This window comes from Oreochromis aureus, linkage group 13, assembly GCF_013358895.1.
Source record: "Oreochromis aureus strain Israel breed Guangdong linkage group 13, ZZ_aureus, whole genome shotgun sequence".
NCBI lineage: Eukaryota > Metazoa > Chordata > Actinopteri > Cichliformes > Cichlidae > Oreochromis > Oreochromis aureus.
In genome coordinates, this window is record NC_052954.1 from 4662553 (window position 1) to 4676619 (window position 14067).

At 39.2% G+C, this 14067-nt stretch overlaps 1 long non-coding RNA gene across 2 annotated transcripts; it reads right to left on the reverse strand.

Annotated features, from left to right (window-relative positions):
- Positions 1-7213: 7213 nt before the first annotated feature.
- LOC120443435 lies at positions 7214-9821 on the reverse strand. Of its 2 annotated transcripts, XR_005615430.1 has the most exons (4): positions 9569-9821; positions 9376-9441; positions 8091-9074; positions 7214-7622 (listed from the first exon to the last, which is right to left on the reverse strand). It is a non-coding gene; the product is annotated as an uncharacterized LOC120443435 (long non-coding RNA). The 2 variants fall into 2 exon arrangements; XR_005615429.1 differs by lacking the exon at positions 7214-7622 and having other exon boundaries at positions 7787-9074.
- Positions 9822-14067: the final 4246 nt, after the last annotated feature.

The following is a 14067-nucleotide window of genomic DNA, read 5'->3' on the forward strand; positions in this document are numbered from 1 at the left end:
AATAGACTGGTGTGAAAAATTGCTGCCACACCACTAACCTTGCGATCAATAGGTGACCTGCTCTACCACCTGAGCTACAGCCACCCACTGGCAAAGATGAGTAAACCCTCACTAGGTTTTGGATAAAGTGCACACTCACAAACCTGTCAAACCTGCATTTGAAACGTTGGCTACCATAGCAGTATAGTATTGCAACATGGCATTTGGGTCTTCTAACTAAAATAGAAAAATAGGAACATAAATAGTGCAACATTGCCAGACTTGGCCCACATCTGGTTGACATACACCCTGCCATAACACCGGTCAGTCAGAAGTGCCAGCTTGATGCCGGATCCCGGCCAGAGCTGTTTTCTATGGGCCTGGGCCACATAAACCAAACCATAATCGGGGCAGATATGGCATGCCATCGCATAAACAGTGGCGTCATTGCCAGACCTGGCGCACATCTGGTTGACATACACTCTGCCATGACACCAGTCAGAAGTGCCAGTTTTGTCAAGCACAAGGTTCGCGTGCGGAGTGAAGTGGGAAAAAAATGCGAGAGAGAGGATGAGAGAAAGAAAAAAAAAAACACGGCTCCCGTCGTTCACTTCAAAGAGTTGGCTCTAAGAGCCATTTCGTTCGCGACCGACACATCACTACAGTGTTAGTACCACAGTCCAGGATGAGATAACGAACATCCACGAGTACAGGGAGATGCCCCCAACCTACCGCAAGCTCAGTCAATCCAGTACATAACAGCAGGGCGCAAGATGCTAGCAGGCAGGGCATACATGGAACGCCTAGAGTGGTTGAGAAAGACAGAGCTGAGATCCTGTGGGACTTCCAGATACAGATGGACAAAATGGTGATGGCTAACCAGCGGGACATAGTAGTGGTAGACAAGCTGAGGAAGACGGCCATAGTGATAGACGTAACGATACCAAATGACAGGAACATCAGGAAGAAAGAACATGAGAAGCTGCAGAAGTACCAAGGGCTCAGAGAAGAGCTCGAAAAGATGTGGAAGGTGAAGGTAACAGTGGTAACAATGGTAATCGAAGCACTAGGTGCAGTGACTTCCAAGCTAGGCGAGTGGCTCCAGCAGTCCCAGGAACAACATCCGAGATCTCTATCCAGAAAAGCGCACGCCTAGGAACAGCTAAGATACTGCACAGGACCCTCAAGCTCTCAGGGCTCTGGTAGAGGACCCAAGCTTGAAGGATAGACCACCCACAGGGGCAAGAGGGGAATGTTAATATAAATATTTTATGTGCTACAACATTGACATAATAATAAATGTGGTGATGTGAAACTGAACTTCCAATAATCTGTACCACTGTAGTCTGTTAACCAAGAAATTAGTCTATGCAGGTCAGCCAGCTAGCAGTCTTTACTTTAGCAACTCAAATCAGTAGCTAACATTAGCAGGAACGCCAGGGGCTAAAACTGGGATTAGTGCAACTTTGCCTGAAACCCTTTGAAGTCTAAAGTGGATGCAACTGTGAAACATATAGAACTTAGAGTCATAAGATCATCCCTTCTTGTCTATACTGACTTACTGACTTTAGCTCATTAGCTAGCTAGCAGTCACAGCTGTATGAAACCCAGAGAGAAGATGACAGCTAACTATAGTATTAGTAGGCCAAAACTGGTGGTATCACAGCAAAAAATAATTTTAGTATTCACTAAAATGGAAAGCTTAAGTCACATTAAACGTAAATCAATCATTTTATTTTCAAAATGAGTAAGCAAAATTTTCATGACTTATCTGGTTACAGCAGACACCAGAGAGTGTTTGTAAATAAAAACAACGAGTCTAATGTGTTCAGAATAAACACATTCTTTTAATCAAAGCTTTAATAATTTCCACAGAAATGTGAAGGCAGTTTCCCCAGCTCCTGAGTCCAAAATCCACATGAAATTTATCACTATTACTTTTCCCTCCTTTTGGGATTCTTGCTCCCACAATGCATTGCATTAGAAATAAGGAAATAAGGAAAAACGGCTGAAGATAACTAATGGAAAATTCCTTTACATTTATAGAGTACATTGTACTGCATTTTTATTGATTATCATTCAATTAAAGTAAATTTAAGAAAATTGTTATGATCAACAAATAATTTGAGAGGTTTAATTAACATCAGTAAACAACATGGTCAGGCAGCACGGTGGCATGGTGGTTAGCACTGTTGCCGCACAGCAAGAAGATCCTGAGTTCAATTCCACCATTAGGCTGGGGTCTTTCTGTGTAGAGTTTGCATGTTCTCCCCGTGTTTGCGTGGGTTCCCTCTGGGTACTCCGGCTTCCTCCCACCGTCCAAAGACATGCAGCTTGTGGGGATAGGTTAATTGGATAATCCAAATTGTCCGATGGATGGACAGTAAACACCATTACTGCTGAGAGAATGCAGTCCTCATTCTGCATTGAGGATCATGACCCATCAGGCTACAATTCACTGGTAATCTATTTGATTCAATTCAATTTTATTTATATAGCGCCAAATCACAGCAACAGTCTCCTCAAGGCGCTTTATATTGTACAGTACTGTAGATCCTACAATAATAGATACAGAGAAAAACCCTACAATCATATGACCCCCCCATGAGCAAGCACTTTGGCGACAAGGGGGAGGAAAAACTCCCTTTTAACAGGAAGAAACCTCTGGAGTCCATGTTAGCGGTGTACTTATTAAAGCCGCAAGATAAAGGAACTACATAGCTGATATCAATGGTCCCTGTGCGTGAAAGAAGGAAAACAGGATAAAGACATGCTGTGGAAGAGAGACAGTTTTGTGTTGGACAACACTATGAATTTTTGTCCAACACTATGAGTTTGTGTCGGACAAAAAGGGGAATTTATTCTTGCAACAAAAAAAAGTACCAATGATGACATTGCATGCTTTAACTGCTTTAAACTGGGCTTTCTCTCTCATTTGCTCTCTCACACACACACACACACATAATTACACAAGTTGCAGGTGGTTGTATGTGAAGGAGGGGAAATCACAAGTGACATGCTCATTTCAGAGCATCACACTGAGACTGGCATCTCAATCAAAGAACATGAACTGTCAGAAATGCCTCCACTGACTTCATTATATGAAACGTATGAGAACAAAAAAATCTGCACTATGGCTTGAAAAGAAGGATCTTCTGACATTTTTCCTCCCTCTTTGTCACTGTTCTTGCCTAATAAGTTGTCTTTTTTTCCTCTCTTTCTTCCTCTGATGCACATGCAGGCCTGTTTCACCACGTGTCCGTGTGTGTGGTGTGTGTGTGTCCTCTTGAGAACAGTGGAGTCTGATAGGAGAAGTCAATGTCACCCCTGAGGGGAGATGCCTGCTAATAGAGTTTGCTCTGTGGAGGAGAGTGCTCTAAGAATGCAATGTTGATGTATTCAGCTTTCTGTGTGGTTAGAGGTGGGGGTGGAGGGCATAAATGTGCACAGCTCTTAATGGTCCATCAAACTGGCAATCTCTTATAAAGCTCTGTCTGAGGCGCTTTTTTTCCCTATCCACTACGAAGCACCCACAGGTCTTTTATGTTTGCATTCTACATAAATGAGAAGTAAATTAACTCCACCACCTGTTTGGGCTTTTATTGGTTCATTCACTACAACAAAAAGTTCAGTGTAATTAACATCTCCTTTTATTAATATTGCACTACTTCACAACAACAGTCATCTAAAGGTGCTTTTTTGTGAAATAGAGAGGGAGCCAGTGATCACCTGTTAAACAAGCACTTAGCAACTTGGGGAAGAAGAGAGCACAGAGAGCTATCTACAAGAATCAGTTGAGACGTGCACAGAGATTACTTTCAGCTCAAACAACATGATCAGTGTGGCTGTTCTCCCAGATGTTGTAATAATGTGTAATAACACACAGGCATCCACAATGAAAATAATTTCAAAGTTTACCAGAATCAGAAGTTAGCTGTAAGCTAGATAATCATGTTCCAACTGAAGCATTGCACGGTACTCCTATAACTTTATGTAAACAAAGGCAATGTGCCATTCCTCTTGTCTAACAGTCAGATCAAAAAATGTTCTTTATCCACATACACATTACTGTAACACCACGGTGTAGCAACTTGTCAAGAAGTTGATTCATTTCCAAAACCTATAAAGCTACTCTGACTTATTATCGTTTGTCGTTTGTTTGGAGGGGGAAGAATCCTGAGTTGCATCCTAAGAACACCATACCCACTGTGAAGCATGGGGGTGGAAACATTATGCTTTAGGGCTGCTTTTCTGCAAAGGGGACAGGACGACTGATCCATATTAAGGAAAGGAGGAATGGGGCCATGTATCGTGAAATTTTGGGCCTCCTTCCATCACTGGCTGGATCTTCCAGCATGACAATGATCCCAAACACACCACACGGGCAACGAAGGAGTGGCTACATGAAAAGCATTTCAGGGTCCTGGAGTGGCCTAGCCAGTCTCCAGACCTCAATCCAATAGAGAATCTGGGGAGTGGCCAGTGAAGGGAAGCCAATATAGGAGAAATATGCCCTTCTTTCTAGTCCCTGTCAGTCCTCTTGCTCCAGCATTTTGGATCAACTGAAGGCTTTTCAGGGAGTTTTAGGACATACTAATAATAACAGATTATAGTATTCCAGTCTAGAAGTATTAAATGCATGAAATACTTTTTCAGTGTCACTCTGAGACAGGATGTTTCTAATTTTAGAGATACTGTGCAAATGAAAGAAAGCAGCCCTACATATTTGTTAGATATGTGCAATGAAGGACATATCCTGTTCAAAAAGAACTCCAAGGGAATAAGTTGTTTTTATTTGGGTTACTGTTGACTTCCTAACAGCCCAAATCAATCTGGTCATTTTCCGTTGACCTCTGCTGCCCACTGCATATATCCTTTTTTTGGCCGATCTCAGTAAACTCTAGAAGTGGTTGAAGAGTACTGCAAATTAATTGCACCATAGTTTGCAGAATGAACTTAATTTTGTACCAAATCACAATTTAAAGTTAAAAAAAAAATCCAACAAAGTCAGGAAAACTCCCTGTCTTTACAGAGAAAAGGAGGTGAGGGCTGTTTTCTATAAAATCCAAATCTTTTTGGAACCACAGGAGTCACCCCCTGCTGGTCATTAAAAAGAATGGCGTCTTAACCCTTTGAGGTCCACACCATTTCTTATTGATTTGGGTGAGTAGTAACCACAATCAATAAATTTTTTTTCAGTAGACCCTGTAGTTTTAAAAATATTGATCTCTACCAAACGGTTGAGATGTCCCTTAATGGTAAAAGTATGAAATGTCATGCAAATACAAGTACATTAGATAATACAGTTGAAAAAATCAAATAAAGGGCCAAATTATAATGAAATTAATAACAAAAACTATCCAGAGCATTGGATACAGTTTATTTCTAGTAGCATGCCAGTGAACATTGCTGTTTTCATTCCATCACAGGAAAGTATTATATCAAACAACAAAATACATAGTTTTTTCATCTGCAAATGTGAAAAATGTGCTACAGCACAAAATACTCACATTCAGGCCACTCCTGATTGAATGCTACTGTGCAAAATCATTTTTGTTTTTTAAAAAATAAAATAGAAACAATGCAAATCAAGCACATCTGCTTGTGGTTTTGGTCGTTGGGGTCTTAGGGTGTAGCATTTATTCTGTGGTCTTGGAGAGCTGAATCATGGTTGTCCAACTCTAGATGCTGGCTTGTTAATTTGGTTCAGACACAGCCAGGTGGAAACCTTTTGAGAGCCATCGGTTTCTGGTCCAGTAGGGCACAGTCCCTCTTGTAGACCAGGTATTCAAGTCAAGGATGTATCTGAACAGTGGAATATGCCCTCTCCTTAACTTGTAACTTATAACTTGTCTTATACAGGTGTAATAGCATATCAGAAAGCTTAATTCCTCCCATATGCTAATTATATACAGGGATGAGTGATGGGCATGGAATGGGGATCTTTGCATTGGACTCTTTGCTCCACCGTTTGACCGATGAAAGAGGCATGAACCCACAGGCATTGTTTAGAAGGTTGACACATTTCTTGTCAAACCATTTTATTGCAATCAGACCTTCATCAGACCTGTAATAACAGGCTCCATGGCCCTTCTTCATCAGGTCTTTGTCTGCCATCAGGGGAGCTCCACCGGTGCAGTTTGGTCATATAGTACCAATGCACCTGACACCCAAGGAGGTGTGCAAGTTCTGGACCAAGCTGAAACTTGTGAAGAGCTGAGGTTCTTTTATGGGTTTGCATAGTGTTTTTTACAACTTTGGCCCCTTAGAGGTAGCTTCTGTTCCTTTTCACTCAGGGGAGCATTGAAGAATGTAGACCCCCCTTGATACAGCAGCAAGTCGTGGATGATGCCAGATGAACTTGTTTGGCAGAACAATTTAAAGCCCCACTCATCTGGTTTGTTGGCAATATATTGGTGCAGAGTGCCAACCCCTTGTGGCTTCATATGAAACCATGACCTCAAACACACTGTGGTTGAAGATGGATGGTATCATGAGTATCATGCCACAGTACCATGTGATTTTTAGCCATATAATTGTTTAGCGTCCATATAGTACTTGTTCAACATGAAATTATAATTTTGACAACTTAGTAATATTAATTTACCAGCTGCTGTAATTTGGTTAAAAGGTAATCAGTTGTGATATTTGTCATTTCCACGTGTCATTCTTGATTTTTAAAATATTTACTAATATTAACTCAGAAAGTTACAAAAATGACTTACTGAGGAAATTATTTCAGCATATTCTTGCTGTGCTAACACTTAATGTGATTTATCAATAGCAATGGATAAACAAAATGGGTCTAGTGGTCTGATTTTATGGCAAATAATCAATTTTAATAACATTTAGGTTATGTTAGCATTAGCACCATAAAGGGACAAATCAACCGTTTGGTTGACCACTTTTTAAAAAAAATTATTAAACATTTAATTTCACTTTTTTAATACTGTCAAGTGACATACATTTGTTTAGTAAGTCCTCTAACACTATCATATATCAGAAAATGATATATTCCTACCTTAGTTTCATCAAAAACACTTAAAAATTGTTGGATGGTTTTTGGTATCTGACTTCCTGGTTGGGAGAGGTATAAGAAGAGCCAATAGTTTCCATTCACAGTGCCTTCTTGTGGATTTTTTTTGGCATTACAGATGTAAACCAATTGGTAGAAAAGACTCAACAAGGTAGGTCAATTTCAGTGAAAGCCTCAGTTAGATATAGGGCCTGAAAATGTACTATGCCAATTGGTTGAGCAGAACGCTAAAGGGTTAAAGCATTGCAACACTGGCTCCACATTTGTACTTTAAAGCTACTGGGGAACATTGGAACCAAGGTTGAATGGCATTGCTGTAATTGTCTCCTTTAAATGCCCTGGGGTACAGTGCAGAAATTAGTACAGATGTCAGTAATGGACCACGTACACAAAATAGAGGAGACAGAACCGACTTTTTTGCATAAGAGACATTTTGTTTGCTTGGTTTACATTGCCACATTGAGTGATGTCCCAAGGTCTGCTACTTCAGGAATTTGGAATGCATACATTTGGACATGTATACGGTGTAAATTTTAGGACATCCCCAGGTCTCACACTGTACATGTATTAAAGTTGAAATGTCAGGAACATTTAAGTTCCAAGCTGCCTATAAGAAATATAGATCGTATATAATGTTACTTTTCATCTGATGACAATGTGATCTAAATATTTTATTCAATTCAATTTTATTTATACAGCGACAAATCACAACAACAGTTGCCTCAAAGCGCTTTATAATGTAAGGTAGACCCTACAATCAAAGGAAAGTACTGTCAGGATTACACCTTGCCTGACAACAGTTAGACAGTCTTTGCCTAATCTGCTAATTTGTCTGACAATTTTGGGTAATACGTACAATCTATTTCAGTTCACTGAGTCACACTGTGTATTGATGTGCTTTTGAGGCATTTTTTTCCCATCCAGCTTGTGTATGAGCTGGAGGTGTATCATAGTGTTGCACAATGTGTCTCCTCTAATCTGACAGCCTTCTGTTTGATAATCTGCCGTCAAGTCACCCAATCTTCCAAAAATAACAGATTATGATTCTAAAAATCATGGCCACAGATCAACTCACATCTCTATTTATAGCCTTTTGCATCATCCCACCATGTCTTCTGTTCCCCGTCTATTTTTAACCACATCTCCTTCACCAGTGGGATGACGATAATCCATTTCTCAGCGAGTATTTTTCTAAACTTCAGGTCAGCATCTGTTGCAATTTTAAAGGGAAGCAAAAATGAATAAATTTAGTCATATCTAATGCATTTTCATTCAATTAAAACAATGTATATTCAATTATGACATAATTTAAATTCATTTTTAGTGAGAGTAGGATGATCCAAGGACAATATGAAGCCCCAACAAAAATTTGCCTTGGACCAGGTCAATGTACTCCCAGTGCTGCAGCAAAGTCCAGGAAGAGTTGTGTCAGTAAGGGCATGTGGTGTCAAATCTTTGTCAAATCGAACGTGCAGATCATTATGAATGAAATTTCCATAGAGGATCGGTCAAGAACTGGGTTAGGGTTGGTGTGACAGAAAAGAAAGCAAGCAGGTGAAATGGAGGCAGATGATCAGCTGTCAATAACTCCAAAAGAGAACAAAGAAGAACAACATAGGGTTCAGGTTATGGTTAGTAATTAGTAGATAATCAGATGAGTTACTTAAGGTGAAGTTAATAAAGCCAGGGATTTTCTGATACAATGAAAACCAGTGTAAAGATGTGAGAGATTGACATGGTCCAAATTCCTGGTCATAGTGAGGTCTTTTACAGCACCTGCATGATGGAATTGTGAATACAGTGCATTGATGTTTCTGGATTGTTTTTTTGGACAAATGTGTCACTAGACAATGCTACAATAGATAATTCAGTTACTGCCTGCAGCTCTCAACAGCCTGAAAAATAGCTGCAAGAACAAAGGTGTCTTATGTCCTAAGAGCTCCTGGAATTCAAACCAGATGAACACAGTGGCTCATTTGGAAACTTCTTCTCTTCATCAGAGCTTTGAGCTGTGTTTGGGCTTATAATCCTGCTGATTCAATGAGATTCTGAGCAGCAGCTGCAGGAAGAACATTTGAATAATGAATGAATAACTCTTCTCTGCTGGAAGATGAAGTCACTTAAGACAATGCAAGACATGCAGCAAAATGCATCTGATAGGTAGGCTAGTTGCATGCTGTAGTAAAGTTAGAAAGATAAATAACTAGTAAAACAATTAATGAATATTGAATATTCATTGATTATTTATTTATTAGATATTTAGTTATACAAAGTGTATAGATTTTAGGCAACAGAAAATCTAACTTAGCAATTGCTAACTAATATAAAGCTGAATGTTGGCATTATGCCAAGACACTCACCTCCCAATGAACTGTAATTTTTGAGTAATATGGTAAAACCTCAGCATGCTGGCACAGTATGTATACCTGTAAATTAAAAATAACCGTTTTTTAACTCAGTTAGTAGCAAAATACTCCACTGATTACCATTTAATGAACCAGTCTCACAACAGTGAAACAATTGTATATGTGTGTACAGTTGTGCTATAGTTACATTTCTTGTCAGGGCTCTGTCTGCAGGCAGGTGGAGATGAGGATCCAAATGCAGGACTCGAACACAGAATTGTAACTCAAAACCTCAGCTTTATTGCTGGCATGTAAACAAAACATGAAGTGAATACTGAAACCAAAAACACACAGGCATAATCTGAGGGTATGACACGACAGAGAGCACGGGAACACACAGGGCTTATATACACAGGGAGGTAATTGGGGAATGAGAAACAGGAGGGAGACATAGCTGGGAGAAATTGGACTAACGAGACAGGGGCGCAGTAGAACTGAACACACTCACATGAGCCACAGACCTTCACAATAAAACGGGAAACAAGAACCCACTAAACAAAGAGGCAGACACGACACTGAGAGACAGACTAGACACTGAACAGAAACTGCAATACACATGAGAACCCAAAACCTAAGAACTGATCCCTCACCAAGAATAACTGAAACAGATCTATAATGATAATAATAATAATAATAATAATAATAATAATAATAATAATAAACAAAGCACCAGAACATCAGAAAATAATCCATAATGCAAAAATAAACCAAAACATAACAACTCAAAATACTGGGTCAAACTGACCCAGAACCGTGACATTTCTATATTTATACACATGTAAATACAGTTTTTCGTATGTCAATTGAAAACATCTAGTAATACACTTGGGGTGCTTCTGCTGAAAATACATAATGGATGGAGAGAAAACTATAGTATGCATCACTGTGTTCATTTTTGATTCACGTCATACCACCTGCAGCACCCTGTCTTGTACTACATCCTGAAAGGCAGCCAAGCATCTGGACTCATTTGAACAAGACCCAATACTAATATACTTTTTCACTCCTGTGAAAAAGCATTTACCCCCTTCATTTTTCTAAATATATTTGTCACACTCACAAGTTGTAGATCATCAAAAAAATTAATTTTAGCCAAAGATAACTGAAATAAATAGAAAAATGGCATTTTGAAATGATTGTTTTATTTATAAAGGGTAAAAAGCTATCCAAACCCAACAGACCTATGTGAAAAAGTAATCTAATCTAATTTAAGAAAACTCAAGAACAGAAGAAAAATGTCATGGATTACAAAGGCATTTCTAAAGCTTTGGGACTCCAACAAACCAAGTGAGAGCCTTCCCAGAAGTGCTAATCCAAATTACTGCAAGAACACATGAACGACTCATCCAGGAGGTCACAAAAGAAGCCAGACCATCATCTAAACAACTGCGAGACACAGTGAAGATCTTGATGACAATCAGTTTATGTCTTTTTCAGTTCAATTCAATTTTATTTATATAGTGCCAAATCACAACAACAGTCGCCTCAAGGCGCTTTATATTGTAAGGTAGACCCTACAATAATACATACAGAGAGAAAAAAACAACAATCATATGACCCCCTATGACCAAGCACTTTGGCAACAGTGGGAAGGAAAAACTCCCTTTTAACAGGAAGAAACCTCCAGCACGATCAGGGAGGGGCGACAATCGGACGTGACCGGTTGGGGTGAGGGGAGGAAGACAGGAAAAAAGACATGCTGTGGAAGAGAGCCAGAGATTAATAACAAGTGTGATTCAGCAGAGAGGTCTATTAAGTTAACACATGTTGAGTGAGAATGGTGACTGAAAAGGAAATAGTAAATGCATCATGGGAATCCACCAGCAGTCTATACCTATTGCAGCATAACTAAGGGAGGATTCAGGGTCACCTGATCCAGCCCTAACTATATGCCTTAGCAAAAAGGAAAGTTTTAAGCCTAATCTTAAAAGTAGAGATAGTGTCTGTCTCCCGAATCCAAACTGGAAGCTGGTTCCACAGAAGAGGGGCCTGAAAACTGAAGCCTCTCCCTCCCATTCTACTTTTAAATACTCTAGGAACAACAAGTAAGCCTGCAGTGCGAGAGCGAAGTGCTCTAATAGGGTGATATGGTACTACAAGGTCATTAAGATGAGATGAGGCCTGATTATTTAAGACCTTGTATGTGAGGAGCAGGATTTTGAATTCAATTCTGGATTTAACAGGAAGCCAATGAAGGGAAGCCAAAACAGGAGAAATATGCTCTCTCTTTCTAGTCCCTGTCAGTACTCTTGCTCCAGCATTTTGGATTAACAGAAGGCATTTCAGGGAGTTTTTAGAACATCCTGATAATAAAGAATTACAGTCCAGCCTAGAAGTAATAAATGCATGAACTAGTTTTTCAGCATCACTGTGAGACAGGATATTACTAATTTGAGAGATGTTGTGCTAATGGAAGAAAGCAGTCCTACACATTTGTTTAATATGTGCGTTAAAGGACATATCCTGGTCAAAAATGACTCCAAGTTTCCTCACAGTGTTACTGGAGGCCAAGGTAATGCCATCCAGAGTAAGAATCTGGTTACCATATTTCTAAGATTATCAGGGCCGAATACAATAACCTCAGTTTTATCTCATATTCCTCCCATCACCCCCTACCTGTTGGGGCAGATGACATGATCCTGGTTCTGCTGGAGGTTCCTTCCTCTTAAAAGGGAGTATTTGACTTGAACTGAATTATACTGAACTAAAACTCAAAAATCTAAAACAATTCTGGAAAGTGTGAAAGAGAGTGTGTTTGAGAAAGTGTTCTACTTATAGCTTGTCCTCGTGCTGCATTTTGGCTTGCTTTGTTGCAATCGATTTTGCATACTGTCAGTGTCACAGTGTGATGTGGAGAAGATGAGGGTCAGTAAATAAGCTCCTTTATTCAAACAAGCACCCTCATCCTCCCGCTTTTGTTTGGACTGCATCCTCTCATCCAGGTGTCCCCTCCAGATGGAGGAGCTCAGATTGCTGTCCCAAACACACACACACACACAAACCCACGCACACACGCACGCACGCGAACGCAGGCACGCACGCACACACACACACACACACACGCACACACGCGCACACACACACACACACACGCAAAACATTTTAAAATTGGTCCAAAGCTGAAGGATAACTCCAATTTATAGTATCCTAAGCTGTAAATATTACTTGTCTCTATCATGACTGAACTTTGAACTCACCAAACTCATTTCAGGAAAGCTGTGACTTCACAACAACCATGTCATGTGCAACAAACTTGACTGACTGCCCAAAAGCACTTTTCCTGAGGGACATTTTACAGTCCCCTCTGGAAAGTGCTCTTGCAAATGTATTTTAGGTTTGTTTAATGAACTAGAGAGGAGCAGGGGGCATAGCATAAAGAATATTATACTCAATTAAAATATCTGCGTATTTAATCCTGTTTTCCAAATTTAAGAACCATATTTACTTAAAATTTTACAACAAAGATAGAAATTTGGATTTTTATCTCATCGCCTGCTTATAGTATGAACCTTTTCTTTTTCTATTTTAGTTCTACCGTTTTTGCATTTATAGAGTTTATTCTGTATTTTCCCTTCTGTTAAGTTCGAGCATGTCTGTACCTCGTTTCAGTTGGTTTTTACTTCTTTTACTTTAGTAGTTCTTTGTCTCTTTTGTTTTACCTTTAGTTTTACTTCCCTCTTATCCGTTTGTCATTAATTTCTATCAACTGTGTGATTAGCCTCATCTGTATCAATGTCACCACTGATTTCACTCCCACTTCCACTCCAGTAATAACTAATAATTATACAAGACCTACTTTCTGTTTCTTAAATTTGCATGTGTCTCCTTTTTCTGCACTAATATTTGTATTATATTATTATGTTTATATAGATCTTGCTTCCATTTTATAGCCTTCTTGATGCACCAAAGTTGCTTTGAAGATGGCAGCTGACTACAAGTGGTCACAGACCAGGTCCCTGGCTTCAAAGAGACTATTTCAATGTAATGCCAAACTGAATAAATGATACTTGATTTTAAAGGTAACATAGTTAAATTGTTGGCTCATAATAATTTCTTGTACATAGACTCACCTGAATATTTGAAACATTTTCATTATTTAAAAAAAAGAGAGTCATTTTATCCAAATATAATTGTTTTTGTATTGTTTTGTTTTTCAAATGCAATTCTGAGTCATCATATCCTTTTCTCATGAGGAGAAACACTTAATTGTGAAAGTGACTTCTGTTGCATCTGTTTTTCTGTTTGTTCTGTGACATTCAGAATGTGAAGTTATTAATCATTAAATAAGGGTTTTAAGGATATTAAAACCCTTGAAAGAGAAAGAAGCTATGTCAGCATAAAACAAGCAATATTGTGTCTTCTGGACTTGAACACTCACATTTAATATTCTGCTGGTGAACAACAAAGGCTTCAGTGACCTAAAGTAATTACAAAACTGCTCTTATGAAAACAAACAGGTTGTTACATAGTTTGGGTTGATGGCACCAGAACAGAAAAACAGATATAGGAATATGAGAGAGCTCTCAGCTTATCTGTATTCCTTTATAAAAAGAAACGAGAAACTTATGAATTACAAACAGTCTGATGGTCGCCGGAGGGGGTGTTCGCCCAGGGCGCCAAACAGGCTAGGACCGCCACTGTCCACTA